Raw genomic sequence first — 18,393 nt, forward strand, 5'->3', positions numbered from 1 at the left:
CCAAAGCGCTGTTATTCTATCGGATAGAGCGTCCAGTTTCAGTAGAAATGACATAGTGGACCGTTCTGCATCGTTTCACTGTTGAAAATTATTTCAACAGTAACGAATCTATTCAAATGGTTCAAATGGCTGTAAGCACCTATGGGACTTAACATCTGAGGTCATCAGTTCCCTAGAATTAGAACTACTTAAACCTAACTAACCTAAGAACATCACACACATCCATGCCCGAGGCAGGATTCGAACCTGTGACCGTAGCGGTCGCGCGGTTCCAGACTGTAGCGCCTAGAACCGTTCGGCCACCCCGGCCGACCCTGAACTATGAGTTACAATTTCATCCTTACAAAATTATGATGTTGCAGAAGCTTAACGAAAGTGATTTTCGACGAACAAAGACTTCCCTTAGAGATTGTTTTATGTTGCTGCTAATGATGATGTTTCGTTGATGATGAGCGACGAATCTCACGTTATAGGCCTATTGGGCAGTTTTGTAAATAAGCAAAATTGTCGCTACTGCGCAGCAAGCAACCAAAAAGGATAGCATCACAAACCACTGTACAGTGCTAAATTGAGCGTGGGGTTGGGTTTAGAAAGTGAGTATCATTGGGCCTTATTTTTTTGAAAAATGCTGCGCTAGTGTAACAGTTAATCCTAACGTTACCTCGTAATGTTGCGCAGTGTTTTGCGGCCAGAGATTGAGGCTTTGGAGATCAGTACGGCTGAAATGAGGTTCCAAAAAGATTTAGCGACAGCCCACATTGCTAATCCATCCACGGCAGTTGTTCGAGACATGTTTGCTCAAAACTTGATCTCACGTTTCGGCAATCTCCACTGGCCTGCACATTCCCTAGAACTGTCGGTGTGCGTCTTCTTCTTTTGGGGTACTTTGGAATGCAAAATTTACTGTCGCAAACCTCGTTCACTCAACGATAAGAAGGTTTCAATATGTGAAAAGACTGTCGCTGTTTCATAGCAAACTCTGACTAAGGTTATGCAGGACTTTACAGAAAGACTTTTAATGTCTATGCTCAAAGGACACCATTTTTTCCGATCTTTATTAAATAGTTGCAATTCTTAAACTGGATAACTTACAGGTTGTATTGGTGTAAATATATTTTATACGCTGATCAGCCAGATCATTATGATCAACTGCCTAAAGCCGGTATGTCCACCTTCGGCACGGATAACAGTGATGACGCTGATGGCCTGGAAGCAATAAGGCCTTCATTGGCGCTGGAGGAAGTTGGCACCACATCTGCACACACAGGTTACCAAATTTCCGTAAATTCCAGAGAGGGGGACGATAAGCTCTGACGCCACGTTCAATCACATCACAGATGTGTTCGATCGGTTTCAGATCTGGCAAGTTGGTGGACCGTCACATCAATTAGAACTAGCCACTGTGTTCCTCGAACCATTACATCACACTCTTGGCCTTGTGACATGTCGAATCATCTTGTTGAAAGATTCCACTGGCGACGGAAAACATATCGTCATGAAGTGGTGTACGTGGTCTGCAACCATGTACCCCACTCCTTGGCCGTCATGGTGCCTTGCACGAGATCCACTTGATCCGTGGATGCCCAAGTGAATATTACCCAAAGCATGATGGAGCCTCCGCCAGCTTGTCTCCGCACTGCAGTACGAATGTTAAGGAACTCTTGCCCTGGAAGACGACGGATTCGCGCCCTGCCATCGGGCCGGCCGCTGTGGCCGAGCGATTCTAGGCGCTTCAGTCATCATACTGTAACACTTCCCGTATTCGTCAACGTAGTTATCAAGCTGGCAGCAAACCACTGTGTTTTTGGTCAAAAAGGCCGGCCGCTGTGGCCGAGCGGTTCTAGGAGCTTCAGTCCGGAACAGCGCTGCTGCTACGGTCGCAGGTTCGAATCTTGCCTCGGGCATGGATGTGTGTGATGTCCTTAGGTTAGTTAGGTTTAAGTAGTTCTAAGTCTAGGGGACTGATGACCTCAGATGTTAAGTCTCACAGTGCTCAGAGCCATCGGCATGATGAAGAAGATATCGAGATACATGAGACCATGCAACGCTCTGCCACTACGCAACGTCCAATGCCGATGGTCACATGCTCTTCCCATTATTAAAGTCTTTAAAGTAACCGCAATTATTTCAAGTGTGGAGCTATTTATCCTGTATTTGATATTTTTGGCTGTATATTTTGGGTCTCAAATGGTTCAAATGGCTCTGAGCACTATGGGACTTAACATCTGAGGTCATCAGTCCCCTAGAACTTAGAGCTACTTAAACCTAACTAACCTAAGGACATCACACACATCCATGCCCGAGGCAGGATTCGAACCTACGACCGTAGCAGTCGTGTGGTTCCGAACTGAAGCGCCTAGAACCGCACGGCCACCGCGGCGGGCTTTGGGTATCACTCTAGAGCAAGAGCATCAAATGGCTAGATTAGCCAAGTATTTGAGCTGCAAATAATTTTATTTCCAAAACTTAGGAGAAAGACATTTTTATGTACTCACTTCGGAAAGAACCATAGTATCTCTTCTCAACATATACCCGTTACCCCTTCAGTGGACATTAAATTAATTTCTAGTACGATCACATAAACGACACATCGAAATCCGCCAACGAATGCTAATATTAAAGACAGAACAGTTCTCGTTTCTCATATTATTTAAAAACATTTTTCCTTCTACAGTTGTCTGGAGCCGCGCGACCGCTACGGTCGCAGGTTCGAATCCTGCCTCAGGTATGGATGTGTGTGATGTCCTTAGGTTAGCTAGGTTTAAGTAGTTCTAAGTTCTAGGGTACTGATGACCTCAGCAGTTAAGTCCCATAGTGCTCAGAGCCATTTTTGAACCTTCTACAGCTATAAACCACTACAACATATAACGCCTGATTGCCTTACAGTGAATCGCATGTTTCCGGAAACTTAAGAAGTGTTTGCAGTTATCTAGCAAGAAGTTAGTATATTGCGAACTATAATAGTCTACCGCCACTTTTTAATACTAGTTCTCTTTATACAACAATCTGAATAAAAACCATAGCATGAAGTCAACAGTGTCAAAGGATTTGTTACAGTCTAAGAAGCACATAAAATCATCTCTTGTCTACCCATTGCTAGCTGTTACTTTCATCTCCTTCATTTAGTTACAGATGACACATAATTGACTTACAATGACATGTACTGTAAAGCCCTTACAGAGAAGATGAGTTAACACATGGAATATAAATGTTGTCCGACGCCGTTCGTCAAGAGGCAACAAAGATGAATGTCTTCTAATAGGAAGTATCTTTTAATTGTTTGTGTTGTCAAAGGATTAAGAGGATTAAATAGGTTCTATATTTGATACAACTGACACTTACTCTTACCTGTAGTGGAATAAAGGTCGCCTGCAATGATTGCGGTGAACAAAACTTGTGTAAAAACGTGACATTAAAGCAATAGCATTGAGTAAACCATGGAAAAAGTATGTGGACGCATTTTACCTGTAGTCCAACTTTGATAAACCGTTGATTACTATTACACAGAGCTAGTGAACGATTATCTCGAAAACGGCGAAGATGGTCGACTGTTCACGTGCTACTGTCGTGAGAATCTATGGAAAGTGGAGTTAGCCATCGAAAGCTAGAGAATTATATTCTAATTGATGCAGTTGGAAACTCGAGAAGATTTTATTAGGATACATGGTGATCTGTGGCATCTCTGCTGAAAGAGCACAATGCTGCCGCAAGCACAAGCGTTTCAGAGAACACTGTCTATCGTACATCGATGAACAACAGTAGACCATTCCTACGTGTTCCCATATTGACCGAACGACATCTTCATTTACGATTGCACTGGGCACAGGCCATCCAGACTCGTCCGTCGATCAATGGAAACGTGTCGGTTTTGCGGACGAATCACATTTTTGCTACGCCAGGTCGAGTGTCATCTCCACAAATGCCATCATCTAGGTGAACGGCGACTTGAAACGTGTAGCGTGCCACGGTCGCACGCTGGTGGGAGCAGTATTATGCCATGGGAGACGTTCTCCAGCGCTTTAATGGGACTTAGTAATCTAATACACGCTGACAGCTGCGAACCACCTGCATCCCTTCACGGCTGACGTCTTCCCCGACGGCGATGTCATCTTTCAGCAGTATAACTGTCCGTGCCTCCGAGCCAGAACCGTCCTACAGTGGTTTGAGGAGCATTATAGTGAACTCACATTGATGTCTCGGCGACCAAATACGCCTATAGTAAATCTTATCGAGCTCCATCACCACGTACGCAAATCAGTGACCTGTTGTTTACGTTAATTACATGACCTGTGCGTAGACATCTATACCACATACCTCCACAAACCTTTCAACAAACAGTCGGATTTCTGATACACAGATTCAGTGATGTATTTCGTTCCAAAGACGGACAAACAAGTATCAAGCAAGTAGTCATAACGTTTTCGCTCATCAGTATAAGTCGACGATTATTGCTAGTTGTTAGAAACGCAACGTCATTTCGGAGTTACTCATAAAGGATTTTTTCTTGAGATGTTCAGTAAGCTAACTTGAGTTACATTACAAAATTTGGTCATAGATTTAATTTTCATTATTCGTATCTCTGTCTAAATCAATTAGAAGCTGTCTCACAAGTATGTTCAGTATCTCAGTAGATACATGTCTTTTGAAGTAGTCTACAAGTAAACGGTAGTATTTCAAATGCGGAATGCGTTTTAAACGAGGGGTAATATTTAGCGGGTAGTTCTTCTTATGTAAAAATAAGTATATATGTACGTATGTAAGAAAATGCGTAGTTCTGTAGGTATGATAAGAAAATAGACGAGATAACAGTTTGCTAGTTATGAAACTAAGTTATGGTTACATTCTTACCTGAAAATCTATTGTGTCTAGAAAGTTCTCTAACTTTTCGGAGTTTACTTGGACTGTATGCCACTAACCGGCCGGCTACGGGTGTACGAGTATCTCACACTGACGCTCCGGCAGATTCCATTTTGCATGCCTGAGCGCGTTTTGATGGGAGTTACCTGGTCGCTGAATAGTCTTCGTTAAGCCGGACCAGTTCTATCGCTTCAGCGCTTTCATAAAGTATGGGAACGTCTTCTTTCTGCGTAGTTATGTCAGGTCAACGATTTACGCATCAGCCAGTGACGAAGGCCTAGCAGTGAATGCATTGAAGAAAATACTCATGGAAATTGTATTCACGAGTGAATTGATATTGTGATTCATTCTTAAAATTCAGTACACGACAAGTTTAGCGAAAATTTACTTTACTTGCCTGTGGTCTGACATAATCTCAAAAGTCGGATAATCACCATTTCCCAACCAATATTGATATAACACAGATTTTACGAGCGGAACTCGTAGTAATAGGATGTTCTCGTAAGCTCTATACGCTTCTGAACAACTTCCAAGAGTTCGTCTTCGATCTTGATGGTGCGAACGTTTGTGAACACTGTGAGGCGCCATTTTTCATTCAATGTTCACGGCGCAAGTTAATGATTTGTTTTGATGATTTTTTGAATGTCTGCCCTGTCTATTATATGAAGTGTTATACATACATCCCATAGAAGGTTGGTCTCTGCACCTTCCGGATACCAATTTTCTGTCTGCCTACTGATACCTATGGTGAGTCAGTAACATCTAATATTTTTTATGTCATAGTTGTTAACTCTACACTTTCAAATGTGCGTTACTAAATATTGAACTCGCACTCAAGGGGTTACTTGTCATAAGTACGCATATGTTTACAGATTAAACGCTGGCTGATACGAACCTCTTCTATGGGATACAGAATACAGTGGAAGAGGTGCACGACGATGCCATTCTGATCCGTTCTTGCAGCGACGACAGTAAAACCGCAGTACATTTCCATCCGAGGGTTGTTGAATTATTCAGTGTTTCATATGTTGCGATGTACGATTTTTCACTACTGTGAATCCGCTTTCACAGAAAAATAGGTAACAAGGATAACAATGAAATGAATCATAATTGCGTTATTGCTCTGCAGAGAACAGGTGGAGACTAGAGGTGCCTCATACCAAATAATCACTAAATATCTCTGAACTACATCCGAAATATTCTGGGTAGACTTCAGATCTACCCTGTATGCGATGAAATCCGTGAAGACAAAGCGACGCGAAAACTTAATATTTCAAAACAAATTTGTTACGAAGTTTTTGTGATGTATTCCAATAGTTTTGGTCTAATTTTGTTAGAGATGATGGCTGAGATAGTTTGTTCCACCACAAATTAGGAGCGACTCTGAAACCAGTTAAATGCGTCTGGTTTGTCTACCACAAACAGGAATAATGCAGGCATAAAAAAATGCGTAACAAGTGCGATGATGAGACTGCATTTCATACAACCCCGTGGTTGTAGGAGTAAGGATATACAAAACAGTAAATTGCATACTTTTTGTGGAGTTGGGTAAGGAAAGAGCGATTGATATGTAGAGCAAGAGATACGCTGCGCTACTAATAAATTTATTATAAGCAGGCCTAAACCGAAATACTGTTCGATCAAAATGCTGTAAAAAGTAAATGAATCTTCTTTTGACTGCACGATAGACTGTAATTCTCAATAACCGATAGGCGGCGGCATCATGATTATTATACTGCAATACGGAATGACTACATGTACGACGGCGCTAGTAGCATCAGTGACGAAACTAGAACTGGAGAGAGAAGACTGCAGGATCCCTTGTATCTCTTTTGGCTGTAAGGATATCTGGTAATTAGGAGGAAGGTACGGTTTTGTTTGAGAAAGGTGAGGGGTGTATACCTGAGAAGCATCGCTCCAGTTAGACTTCCAAACAGATAAAAGTCGATATCTTTATCTACATATATACTCCATAAGACACCTTATGGTGCATGGCAGAGGGTACCTTGTACCACTGCTAGTGACTCTATTTCCTGACTCCATTACCTTTCGCTTAAATAACGTTTCCTTTCCTGTAGGGATTCGCATTTGAGTTCACAGAGCATTTCCGTAATGCTCGCATGTTTATCGAACTTACCGGTACCAAATCGAGCAGCATGCTTCCGAATTGCTTCGATGTCTTCCTTTAAACTGACATGGTGGGGATCTCAAACACTGAAGTACTCAAGAATGGGTCGCACAAGTGTTCCGTACGGGATCTCTCCTATAGAAGAGTTAAACTTTCTTAGAATTCTCTCAATAAACAGACTTCGTTCATTAATCTTTCCTACAACCTCGTTTGAAACGTTATCCTAGGTATTGCATAGATGTAGCTGTCAAGCGGTAAACCACAATCACTATTTTAGAACACTCGTTTGGACTTCCCTGTTCACTGAGCCCAATAATCTTTGGAGAAGTGAATAAAGGATATCTACGCCTTTGAGTACAGCATCACAAGAACTTATTTTTAGCATTTGATCGTGATTTTAATTAAATTATGAAACTACAAACATGAATTAATATATGTCAAAAATTACGGAGATCCATAGCCCCGGTAAATTACAGGGTGAGTCGTAAATGCGGAAAATATTTCGTGGATAGTGTCACACACTGGTGTATTGATCATATTTTGCGTTGCAGCTGGCTTTCACTAATTGGGACTCGTAGCGGCTGACCAGATTATTAATTTTCCACAGCCATGTTAAATTTTGCCTGATCAATCAACGTACTCAATCAAAAGCTTTGCTTCGCTTTTGCATATACATCTCTCCGTAGTGACCTTAGGATGTGTGGCGTGGCGAATGGTGCTTCCTCTACTACGAGTACTAACTTAATCTCTGCTACCCCCCCCCCCCCTCGCTCCTCTCTGTATGTGTGTGTGGTCTCGAGTTTCTCTGACATTCTCTTCATGATAATTTTGCGAGATATACTTAGGGGGATGTAAAGTAGAGCCTAGCTGCTCTTACAACGCATGCTCTCGTAATTGTAACAGTAAAATTTCTCGCGATTTACGGCGCTTGTCTTGTAGAGTTTGCCACTGGAGTCTCAGGAGTAGATCCTTGGCTCTCTTGCGCTTACTGAACAAACCCGTGACTATACGTGCGGCTCTTCTTTGGATCTTCTCTGTCTGCTCTGTTAATCGTACCTACTACGGTGGGATGAACAACACTCAAGAAGCAGCTGCGTGAGGTGCTCTTAAGGTAACTCTTTAGTGGTTGAATTAATCTTCCCTGAAATGAGTTTACACCTGTGCGCCTTGCAGGTAGTCGCCGTGCGGCTGTTTGCCCACAGGCACGTGCAGGCACATGTCTCTCCGTCTGGAATGGGGAGACTCCAGCTCCTGCGCTCGGTAGCCCGTGCACGCAATTCAGACGCGTGCCCCTATTTGCCTCATCATGCTGCATGCACCTAGCGCATACAGAAAGTCGCAGAGGCAGGGTCGTTTCAATTAATCTCCGTCTGCTTTTTCTGCAACTGGTCCTGTGTGATCGTTTCACTTACGTCGCTCAGGATGCACATTCCAAGACGTTTTATGATTGTTTCAAGTGTTTTATCAACAATAATGTAAGCGAGCAGTGATGTGTTTTCCGCATACTCGTCCACACATGTATTTTTCTTTAAATTGTTTGTTTGATCTTCTGGATCTAAGGACTATTTTGCCGTGTAGGGGCTTCAGAAGTATGTTACACATGTCCCATCAAGAATGGCGCGTTGTCAGAAGACAGCACATGTTCGGGTTTCTCACAAATTTCTGCTGCGATACGAATAACATGTACATCACTGTGTGCAGCTGAAATGACACGGAAACTGGAAACATACTACAAACTTGAAACACCGGGGAAAGTTCGATTCTTGGGAGCAAAACGTCGAAATTGCACCAGATTCACCATGAAAGTTTGGAGTTAAGTGTAAAGTCATCAGATGACCAAAACAAATTGCAAAATGATTTCGACAAGATATCTGTATTTCTGTTGGTCCGTTATGGACAGTGAACAACGTTTGGTTAAGTAATTCTCAATGTCAATTACATTCACCAACAGCCGTGTAACTTAAGATGTTATTTTATTTTATTTTCAAGGCTACCAGTTTCAGCATTTCATTGTGCCATATGGGGCCTGAAGATGGCATAATGAAACCCGGCAACCTCCAAAATACAATAAACTAACATCTTAAGTTACACTGCTTTTGGTGAATTTCATTAACATTGGCAATTAGATATCTGTGTGGTGTTATTAACTCTAAACAATGAAAAGTGTGAAGTCATCGACATGAGTACTGAAAGAAAACCGCTAAATTTCAATCACACGATAAATCGCACAACTCTGAAGCCTGTAAACTTAAGTAAATACTTAGGGATTACAATTACGAATAACTTAAATTGCAACTATCACATATTGTCTTGAGGAAACCAAACCAAAGACTGCGATTTATTAGCAGATCACTTAGAAAATTTAACAAGTCTACTAAAGACTGTTTACGCTACGCTTATCTGCCCTCTTCTGGAATACTGCTGTACAGTGTGGGATCCGCATCTGACAGAACTGATGGAGGACGGAGAAAAGTTCAAAGAAGGTCAGCTCGTTTTACATTATCGTGAAATAAGGGAGAGAGTGCCATGGATATGATACGCGAATTGGGGTGGCAGTCATTAAAATACAGACGTTTTCGCCGCGGCAAGACCTTCTTATGAAATTACAATCACCAACTTTCTCTTCAGAGCGTGAAAATATTTTGTTAGCACCCCCCTAGATAGGGAGAAATAATCATCATAATAAAATAAGAGAAATCAGAGCTCACACGAAAAGATTTAAGTGTTCATTTCTGTGCGCGCTGTTAGAGAATGCGACGGTAGAGAACTATCTTAAAGATGGTTTGATCAACCCTCTCCAGGCACTTAACTGTGAATTGCATAGCAATGTAAACCAAATGCAGGGCTAGCCGGGGTGGCCGAGCGGTTCTAGGCGCTACAGTCTGGAACCGCGCGACCGCTACGGTGGCAGGTTCGAATCCTGCCTCGGGCATGGATGTGTGTGACGTCCTTAGGTTAGTTAGGTTTAATTAGCTCTGAGTTCTAGGGGACTGATGACCTTAGAAGTTAAGTCCCATTGTGTTCAGAGCCATTTGAACCATTTTTTGATCCAATGCAGTGTCGCGTCCAGCCGTAATCAAATGGTGTCAACAATTTGACTAAGCCCGCGCACACTTGAGTGATGCTTATCGAGAAGGTCAACTGTTCCGCACGATACCATTTCCATCTTTTCAGTAAGCTGAAGGAACAGCTGGGAGGAAAGAAATTTTCCAACGATGCGGACGAATGGCTCCGTGACCATAGAATGGATTTCTGTCGCAGAGGAACTGAATGACTGATAGAACGACCCGAAAGTTGTTTACTGAGTCTTGGCGACTATGTTGAAAAATATTGTCAAGTGCCTATGTCGTTTTAAAGTTCAGTGCACCATTCAATAAAAGTAACTTGGCCTACCATAATAACGTGTAACTTTTTCTAGTCCTCTCGTAAGTGGTATACAGTACAAAAGACAGATTGACGATGTAATACAAAAATATATAGATAGAAGTTTAACAAAGAGCTTTCTAAGCCTACTGTTGCTTGAGATGATAGGAAAAGATTGAGAAATAGGTTTGGTTAAATTAAATGAACAAACAGATAATATAAGAATAGCAACGATTAGCAGTGCTATGGTGACCCGAACATAAATTTGCCAATACATGTTTAATGAACGTATTTGACAGGATCTGTAAAATTTTGGAGAGTATTTCTGGCACAACAAATTTAAGAAATAAAACGAAAAGGAACAGGGAGGATAGCTATAGAAACGTATGTTGTCTAAGTTGAAATACGTATTAACATGAAACTATTTAGCTCCCAGTGACACAACACGTAATAATACACTGGTGCGCAAAACTTAAGGACGGAGGTGTCACTTTCAAGTAGCATGGGGCGATGAAACTTGAGCCAAACACAGAAAGAACTTCTGCAGTGTAGTATAGAAGATAATTGAAATAAATAAGAAAAGAGACGAATGGCAACAACACAGGTCAACGATGAAAAAACGTTTTTGCTGAAATTACCTTATTCTTATGTTTTTTAGGGTGGGAAATCCAAATATGATACTTAAAAAACTGTATCACCCACCATTTCTTCACATTTTACAGCTAAATTTATCAAATTAAGCGATTTATTTAAAGAATTTAACAGCTTTTATGTAGTTAAAATATTTTAAAAAGGAGGTGTAATTAATGTAGATGACAAAATGAGATTTTCACTCTGCAGCGGAGTGTGCGCTGATATGAAACTTCCTGGGAGATTAAAACTGTGTGCCGGACCGAGACTCGAACTCGGGACCTTTGCCATTCGCGGGCAAGTGCTCTAGCACTTGTTTGAGTCTCGGTCCTGCACACAGTTTTAATCTGCCAGGAAGTTTCAATGTAGATGACGTTGGTAGCACTGCTGAAAAACATTTGCTGGCAAAGAAAAGGTCGATTCTATTTTTGTGTTAACAGATGGTGTTTTGTTTAACAGTTTTTGTTATATTTGTGGTGGATATGTGATTAAAACCACCAAAGAAACATTATAGACTTTGTGAAAAAAGTTTATCTATCATAGTTCGGATTTAAACTTGGTGATCAAGACAAATCTTGGGCGACGCATAAGGAGGGTTATGTATGTGTTGAAGATCTGAGAAAATGATTCAAAAAGGAGAAAAAAGCCTTTATATTGGCTGTTTCTATGCTATGGAGGGAGCCAAGAAATCATTCCGATGATTGATACTTTTTCAGCGTTGATATCACTGGTCATAATTCGAAAAACAAGAAGTTAATAAGCTACCCTAACCTTCCGTCCGTCATCCCACCAGTAGCGCACGGTGTAAATTTTCCGGTTCCTGAACCGCTGGGGATTTAAATTCTATTCCAACCGAAGTGTTTTCTGATGTACAATCTGATTTAGACGAACCAGATGTTGATGAATTCCATTGTAATACAGAAAGTCTAGACCCCAAATTGTTTACTCACTCCGAAGTTAACGATTTGGCTAGGCATCTGGGCTTCACGAAAAAAAGCTGAATTGACTGGCTGTAGATTAAAAGAAAAGAACTTATTGGCAGTTGGAGCCAGCATGTACATGTATAGAAGGAGAGAGCAGGAATTTTGAAAGTGAGTTTGGTATTGAATACAAAAAGGAAATCTAATGATGGAAAAACGCTACCAAGGCCGCTGGAACACCAACATGATGGGGGACTTCTGTTGGTTACTTCACCGAGAAGTTCAGCGAGCGACTCATCGTAGAAAAAGCTGCAAAAGAAGCTTCAAAGAAAAAAGAGAAAGAAAATACAAACCAATTCCAGCTGACAAGTGAAACCTCTATTAACATATATCATTGTTTTAAGTAGCTTATTGTAAATATAAACCATGCTGATGTAACAAAGGATTTCATTAATTTCCCAGTTTACCATATAGCATAGGATTTTTATACTGTATAAAAAAAAGCATATTGCTCGAAAACTATACAAAGAAACTAAGGCTAGATTTGGATTCAGCTCATAAAAGTCTATAAAGATCAGCTATAAAAGTAGAAAAAGTTAAAAATATTTCATTTGCCTGTGCAATTTTATTCAATGACAATAATAAGGCTGAAGTCACTGCGATTTATGATTATCCTCTGGATTTTAAAACGACGGGACAAGGTCCCTAGCAGGACGTGTGATCGTGACGGGCAGCAACGCATGCTCTGCAACATGATCCCAAGCTATCAACAAGGTTCTTGTGGTAGGGCGTTCGATTCGTCCACCAGCGAGGTTGCCAACTGCTGGATGACCGTTGGTGCATGTGGACTTGCTGCAGTACATCTACCCAGTGCATCCCAGACCTCCTCGATGGAATTTAAGTCGGAGGAACGAGCAGGCCAGTTCATCTGTCGAATATTCTCTCGTTCCAAGAGCTCCTGCAACTGTGCTGTTCGAAGTGGTCGCACATCGTCGTCCGTAAAAATGAAGTCGGGCCGCTTGCATCCCCGAAAAGATGCACATGGGGAAGGAATGGATTATCACAGTAACTCTGAGCGATGAGCGTATCGTACTCAAAGATTTGCAGGTCAGTACGCCCATGCAAAATTATGTCTCCTCACACCATACCACATAAACCACATGTTCGACATTCTTCCTGTGTGCATTTTGTATTTCCACCTCTCGCTGTATGAGGGTACTCCCAGAATCACTACTCAGACTGAATCTGATCTCACCCCAGAAGAACACGCGGCCTCACCCCTACTTGGTGCAGTTCCTATGCTCTTGGCACCATCGCAAACGGTATCGTGCTGTGCCAAACTCAACAGAACACAAGGAACTGGTCGTCGGGAAAAGAGACCATCTTGATAAAATCATCTAGCCACTGTGGAGCGTCAGGTGGCATACCTTGCAGTTCTGTTAAATATAGTTGCAATCGCACTTGCTGCTTGAAATGAGTCCCTTCTTGGCTGTTTCACTATGCAGTGATCATCTGCTGCTGCACTTACCGTGATCGATCACCTCTTCTCTTCAGGCAGCATTGTCTGTGCTTCGGAAAGTTCCCCTCGCTCGTGAAACTATAATGTGAATGAAACCAAACAATCGTCGCACTACGTCCTTTTCCCAGTTTTCCAATGACTCTGCCCCATGTGAAGTCATCTAAATGTCGCACTGAAAACACCACTACAGTGCACCGCAACTACTCGCTGACGGACACACGTACGCACGCCGTCTTTTTCTGCCGTCGCAATCTGTTCCACCGCGCGACCGTGGCGCGGGGCGCGGACGGCGGAGTGAGCGCGCCGCGGGCGGAGGGTATTTAAATCGGCCGCCGCCGCGACCGAACCCAGTTCCCTCTGAACAGCCTTAGCGTAAGGATCTCCGTGCCGGCACGTTCACAGGAGCTCAGTCCGTCAGTTCACCTGATGATGGCGACATGTATGATCGCCGAAATATTGTGCCCGTTGGACACTGTAGACCGGCAGTACACCCGTGGATATTTTGAGTGTATATTTACTTTAAAGGTTGACTGCCCTTGTACCAAGCGCCGATCATCTGTTGGTCTTACTGCATTTCGCAACAGTTTTCTAACGTTGCAACTTTTCTATATATAACAGCGTGTTTAACAAGAAGCCTCACGGTGCTTCTGACGTCGTCCACCAGATGATTTATATACTGGAAGATTTTTCGTTGTACACATACAGTCAAAAGACACACAGACAATGCTAAAAAGACACGAAAATTATGTATCATTTTTTACGGTCTGTCGCTACATTTCTATAGCTCACAAACGACAAGACAGAAAAAAATAACAATAAGTCATGAAATATAAAGCTGGGCTCATATTCTGTTCACCAGGCGACAGATCGGATCTGTATCAAACATCGCCCGAACTCAAGGAAAACGGAATTTTCTCAAACGTTTCATTTCATCATGTAATGAGCATTTGGGTTACTGTTTTTCGATTACTATGTTTACTTTATAAATGTTGTTGATAAAATACAGTGATACTACCTACCTACCTAATAACTGGGATGTCCACTTCTGGCACGGATGCGTCATGCCATGAAAGCAGTTAGGCGTTGATAGGTAGCTGGAGGGAGCTGGTACCACATCTGCACACACAAGTCAGCTAATTCCCATAAATTCCGGGCAGGGAGACGATCAGCTCTGACGACACGTTCAGTCACAACCCAGGTGTGTTCGATCGAGTTCAAATCTGGCGAGTTGACCGCGAGGGGGGTAGGGACTGAGGGGGAGATTGGAGGGGGTGGGAGAGGAAGCACATCAACTGGAACTCGCCACTGTGTTTCTAGAACCACTCCAACACAATCGTGGCCTTGTGAAATGGCGCATTACCTTGTTCAAAACTGCTGCTGCCGTCAGGAACCTTGATCGCCATGAAGGGATGTACGTGTCTGCAAACAGCGCACGATACTCCATGGCCATCATAGTGTACTGCACGAGGTCCACTGGACTCGTGGATGTCCACGTGAATATCAGCCAGAGCATGGCGGAACCGTCGCCAGCTTGTCTCCGTCCCGCAGTTCAGGTGTCACTGAACTGCTCACTTGGATGACGACGGAATCGCGCCCTCCCAGTTCCGATGGTCACCGTCCTCTTCAGTCGTAGTTGCCGATGTCGTGGCGTTAATATTGGCACATGCATGGGTCGTCGGCTGCGGAGCTCATCTTTAGGAATGTTCAGTGTGCATGAGGAATGGCCGCCCAACCCCACGACGTCTGGATGTGGTTCCACCTTGGTTTTGCCACGTGTTGAAGACACACCACAGCACTCCTCGAACACCCGACCAGTCGTGCAGTTTCCGAAATGCTCGTGCCGAGCTCCCGGACCATCACAATGTATCTTCGGTCAGACTGAGATGGATAGTGAGCCTTCCCCATTCTACACACGGACAGCACGCTCGCTGGTACTACATGCACATTCCGTGTGTCTGACTAGCAGTCATTCCTCACCAGGTGACGCTGCTATCGCCTGGACGGGTTTATATCGATAGTAGGTCGGTGGTAATAATGTTCTGGCTGATCAGTGCACGTTCCTGTAACGTTATGTTCTAATGTGGATTTTCCTTAGGAAAGCCGAAAATCCGAGAATCGTAAAGGTCAAAATACATGATGTACATAGAAACGCTGGGGTGCTGAAAATGTGACAGTGTTCCCAGGGAGAGGCTGAGGTACGAGCCCGAGATACAACCCTGATTTCAATGTAGTGTGTGCAGCTATAAAGGGAAAACCTTTCAACCTCCTGCGATGACGGCACCTGGGAAGCTGCATCCTACAGAAGAGCATTAATGTTGTTCTAATTCGTACATAGATGTTTTTGTAATATGTTCTCACAGCCAGAGAAAACAAACGAGTTGTCAGACCACAAGATATGACAATCATCCGAAGGCACAACGTGCTCGTTACTATTCTGGTTTTCGCTCCGAAAACTGGTTTGTTGCAGGCTCCACCCTAGTCTATCTTGCGCAAACCATTTCATGTCTACTACCCCTTCTCTTAATAAGATGTGTCCTAAATTTCCTTTTTTCTTAATTCGTCAGTTTCCAAGTCCGTAAGTTATTCGATCTACGAATAATATTTAGGATTCTCCTGTAGCATAACGTCTCAACTGCTTCTGTTCTCTTGTTATCTGTACTGTTTATAGTCCACGTTACACTTCCGTAAAAGGCTAAACTCCAAACAAATACCTTGAAGAAAAGACTTCCTACAACTAAAATTTTATTTTCGATATTAACAAATTTCTTTTTTCAGAAATACTTTTCTTGCTATTGCCAGTGAGCATCATGTGTCCTCTACTTCTTCCATCGTTAGGTAATTTGCTGCCCAAATAGGGAAAGTCATCTATAACCTTTAGTGTCCGATTCACTAAATTAATTCCCTCGCTATTGACCGATTTACTTCCACTGCATTCCATTACCCTATTACTTTTGTTGATGTTCATCTAATAGCCTCTTTTCAAGACACTATGCATTCTGATATTCTCTTCCAGGCTCTTAGGCATCTATGACACACAGCCAATAAAATGATAAACCTCAAACTTTTCTTCTTGCCTGAATTTAATTGTGTTTGCTAATTCTTCTTTGGTTACTTTTACTCTTTGCTCAATGCACAGACAGAATAGCATCTGGAGTATGCTACGGCCTTCTCAACTATTACTTCTCTTTCGCGTTCCTCTTTCATGTTACTGTGCAAGTTGTAGATGACTTTCACTCTTTGTATTTTATCTCTGTTACCTTCGTAATTTGGAATTGAGTGTATGCCAGTCAACATTGTTAAAATCTTTCGCTAAATCTCCAAATATTATTTTCATAGATTTGCCATTCTTCAGCCTATTTCCTAAGATGTGCCGTAGGGTCAGTATTGTTTGTCTGTTTGTACATTTTTTTTGGAACGCAGAATGATAATAACAGAGCTCAGCATCCACTAGTTTTTTTCATTTTCCTTAAATAACTCGTGTCAGTATTTTGCTGCACTTCATTATAGCCGTGCTTGCAGAAAAAACTTAGAGAGGAATTCCTTCAAATTATGCTGCAATGTCTTTTGATCTGAGCCAATTACCACCCCCGACGATGAAATCAATTTGTAATGGAAATATATTCCTGGCACGAAAATCTGGATTTAGTCGAGAACTTCCAGTTAACGATCTAAGGGCTTCGTTTTTCGTTCATGCTCGGTTTTCCTTAACACAATGTTCATTCATAGACGCTCAAGCAAAGATTTTGATAATCATAATGGAAAGAACATAAACCGACGGCACAGGAAGATAAATTCGAAAATATTTAAGAAAGTCACAGACTTTTGTTATACTGTTATACCTCTGCCCACTGCCCTTTGAAGCAGAAAGTCGAGACATTTGACAAGACGAATGAACTGCATCATCTGAGAAACTACAGGGTTCCTACGCGCTGTTACAATGTGGTTCTGAGCATAGCTGAGCAATAGAATGTCCCACACGTGCTTTCATTTTTTATTTTTCCTTTACACATAAAAAAGTATTAGCCCCCTTGATAAATCACGCACCGAAATCTGCCGTTCGGAATGTTATTTGCTCTCTCGCCCCTTGGATCCGCACGCAGTCTGATGATGGATGGCTGGTTCCCCGAAACGACAATGATACACATTCCACCCCCGTATCCTTCTGCGAACTACGCTGCCCCAAGAAGGAGGTAAACATGGAGAATCACGTGGGCTTGTCTCCTCACCATTTATCTAAAGTGATTTGCGTCAGTGAAGCAAAGAGAAAATTTATTGTGACAAAATTATTTTTAATGTAGGTCTGCAGGCTTTCGTGGTCGTTGTCACTGAAGTTAAAATCTTCTGGGTTGTTAGGCCTCGTCATATTTCCCTTAAACTAATCGACGTTACGACCCCTCTGCTGGGATCTACCTCACGATCTTCCGGTGTCCACTACTGCTAGAGCACTGACACAGAAATATGACGCGGTCATCAATCTTCTGACCGGTTCGATGCTGCCCGTCACGAATTCCTCTCCTGTGACAACTTCTTCATCTCAGAGTACCACTTGCAACCTACGTCCTCAATTATTTGCTGCATGTATTTCAATTTCTGTCTTCCTCTACAGTTTTTGCCCTCTGCAGCTGCCTCTAGTATCACGAAGTCGTTCTCTCATGTCTTAAGAGATGTCCTCTCATCCTGCCCCTTCTGATTATCAGTGTTTTCCACATAATCCTTTCCTCTCCGATTCTGCGCAGAACCTCCTCATTCCTTACCTTATCTGTCCACCCAGTTTTCAACATTCGTCTGTAGCAACCATCTAAAATACTTCGATTCTCTTCTGTTCCGGTTTTCCCACACTACCATACAACGCTGTGCTCTAAATGCACTTTCTTAGAAGTTTCTTCCTTAAATTATGGCCGATATTTGATATTAGCAGACCTCTTGACCAGGAATGCCCTTTTGCCATTGCTAGTCTGCTGTTGTCCTTCTTGCTC

The sequence above is a fragment of the Schistocerca americana genome, chromosome 6, assembly GCF_021461395.2.
Source record: "Schistocerca americana isolate TAMUIC-IGC-003095 chromosome 6, iqSchAmer2.1, whole genome shotgun sequence".
Taxonomy (NCBI): domain Eukaryota; kingdom Metazoa; phylum Arthropoda; class Insecta; order Orthoptera; family Acrididae; genus Schistocerca; species Schistocerca americana.